Source organism: Oncorhynchus masou, chromosome 8, assembly GCF_036934945.1.
Source record: "Oncorhynchus masou masou isolate Uvic2021 chromosome 8, UVic_Omas_1.1, whole genome shotgun sequence".
NCBI classification, from domain to species: Eukaryota; Metazoa; Chordata; class Actinopteri; order Salmoniformes; family Salmonidae; genus Oncorhynchus; species Oncorhynchus masou.
In genome coordinates this window covers 5,385,805-5,388,304 of record NC_088219.1, presented here as the reverse complement: position 1 = coordinate 5,388,304, position 2,500 = coordinate 5,385,805, and the positions used below count along the sequence as shown (strand labels likewise).

Here is a 2,500-nt window from a genome sequence, read left to right as displayed (position 1 = left end):
AGAACAGCTCAAATAAGCAAAGAGAAACGACAGTCCATCATTACTTTAAGACATGAAGGTCAGTCAATGCAGCCGCAAAAACAATCAAGCGCTATGATGAAACTGTCTCTGACGAGGACCGCCACAGGAAAAGAAGACCCAGAGTTTCCTCTGCTGCAGAGGGTAAGTTCATTAGGGTTTTGACCCTTTAGGAGCAGCAGGTAGTGGTCTAGTGGTTAGAGTGTAGGGGCGGCAGGTAGCCTAGTGGTTAGAGTGTAGAGGTGGCAGGTAGCCTAGTGGTTAGAGTGTAGAGGCGGCAGGTAGCCTAGTGGTTAGAGTGTAGAGGCGGAAGGTAGCCTAGTGGTTAGAGTGTAGGGGTGGCAGGTAGCCTAGTGGTTAGAGTGTAGAGGCGGCAGGTAGCCTAGTGGTTAGAGTGTAGAGGCGGCAGGTAGCCTAGTGGTTAGAGTGTAGGGGCGGCAGGTAGCCTAGTGGTGAGAGTGTAGGGGTTGCAGGTAGCCTAATGGTTAGAGTGTAGAGGCGGAAGGTTGCCTAGTGGTTAGAGTGTAGGGGAGGCAGGTAGCCTAGTGGTTAGAGTGTAGGGGCGGCAGGTAGCCTAGTGGTTAGAGTGTAGGGGCGGCAGGTAGCCTAGTGGTTAGAGTGCAGGGGTGGCAGGTAGCCTAATGGTTAGAGTGTAGAGGCGGCAGGTAGCCTAGTGGTTAGAGTGTTGAGGCGGCAGGTAGTCTAGTGGTTAGAGTGTAGGGGCGGCAGGTAGCCTAGTGGTTAGAGTGTAGGGGCGGCAGGTAGACTAGTGGTTAGAGTGTAGGGGCGGCAGGTAGCCTAGTGGTTAGAGTGTAGGGGCGGCAGGTAGCCTAGTGGTTAGAGTGTGGAGGAGGGAGGTAGCCTAGTGGTTAGAGTGTAGGGGTGGCAGGTAGCCTAGCGGTTAGAGTGTAGGGGCGGCAGGTAGCCTAGTGGTTAGAGTGTAGAGGCGGCAGGTAGCCTAGTGGTTAGAGTGTAGAGGCGTAGAGACTTGCTTGGGCCAAGAAACACGAGCAATGGACATTAGACCAGTGGAAATCTGTCCTTTGGTTTTCAGTCCAAATTTGAGATTTTCGGTTCCAACCTCCGTGTCTTTGTGAGACGCAGTGTAGGTGAACGGATGATCTCCGCATGTGTGGTTCCCACCGTGAAGCTAGGAGGAGGAGGAGGTGTGATGTTGTGGGGATGCTTTGCTGGTGACACTGTCTGTGATTTATTTAGAATTCAATGCACACTTAAACAGCATGACTACCACAGCATTCTGCAGCAATACGCCATCCCATCTAGTTTGTGCTTAGTGGGACTATCATTTGTTTTTCAACAGGACAATGACCCAACACACCTCCAGGCTGTGTAAGGGCTATTTGACCAAGAAGGAGAGTGAATCACTCCATGCTGCATCAGATGATCTGGCCTCCACAATCACCCAACCTCAACCCAATTGAGATGGTTTGAGATGAGTTGGGCCGCAGAGTGAAGGATAAGCAGCCAACAAGTCCTCAACATATGTGGGAACTCCATCAAGACTGTTGGAAAAGCATTCCAGGTGAAGCTGGTTGAGAGAATAACAAGAATGTGCAAAGCGGTCATCGAGGCAAAGGGTGGCTACTTTGAAGAATCTAAAATATATTTAGATTTGTTTTGAACTCTTTTCTGGTTACTACATGATTCAATATGTGTCATCTCATAGTTGTGATGTCTTCACTATTGTTCTACACTGTAGAAAATAGTCAAAAATAAAATAAAGAAAAACCCTTGAATGAGTCGGTGTGTCCAAACTTTTCACTGGCTCTGTATAATTCAACTCCATTCACTTTAATACAATTCATTCTTCTGCTTTATGCTTGTCAAAATGAATTGACTCAGACCGACAAGTCCCCCCAGGTTTGAACGGATGAAATACACTTCTAAAGAAAAAACCCTGTCTGGGGGGAGAGTGACAGAGAGGGACGCTATGGGTCAGGCCAACACGCTATCGGTCAGGCCAACACGCTATGGGACTCGAAGGATACAGACAGACAGTTGTCCAGATGTTGTCTGTCAGTGACTATAACAGTAAAAAATGTTTTGTCCCAACAGCCTCAAACAATGATTTTCCAATAGACATAGTTGTGTCCCAACTGGCACCATATATAGTGCACTACTTTAGACCAGAGTCCTATGGCAACCTATTCCCTATATAGTGCACTACTTTAGACCAGAGTCCAATTGCACCCTATTACCTATATAGTGCACTAATTTAGACCAGAGACGTATGGCACGCTATTCCCTATATAGTGCACTACTTTTGCCCAGGTCCCATCAGGCTCTGGTCAAAAGTAGTGCACCCTATTCTGTAGGGAATCGGGTGGCGTTTGGAACACAGACATAATACTGAAGTGTTTGGCATGGACATGACGGGAAAACAATGATGGGAGGACAAAAAAATAAACAAGTGAACATTCCCTTTCAGACACATGCTCCAACACACGCTATGGGTCAGGCC

At 48.0% G+C, this 2,500-nt stretch overlaps 1 protein-coding gene across 1 annotated transcript in view; it reads right to left on the bottom strand.

The window, feature by feature from the left end:
• Positions 1 to 2,500, bottom strand: part of LOC135544020 (protocadherin-16-like) — a 279,018-nt gene that overhangs the window by 67,521 nt on the left and 208,997 nt on the right.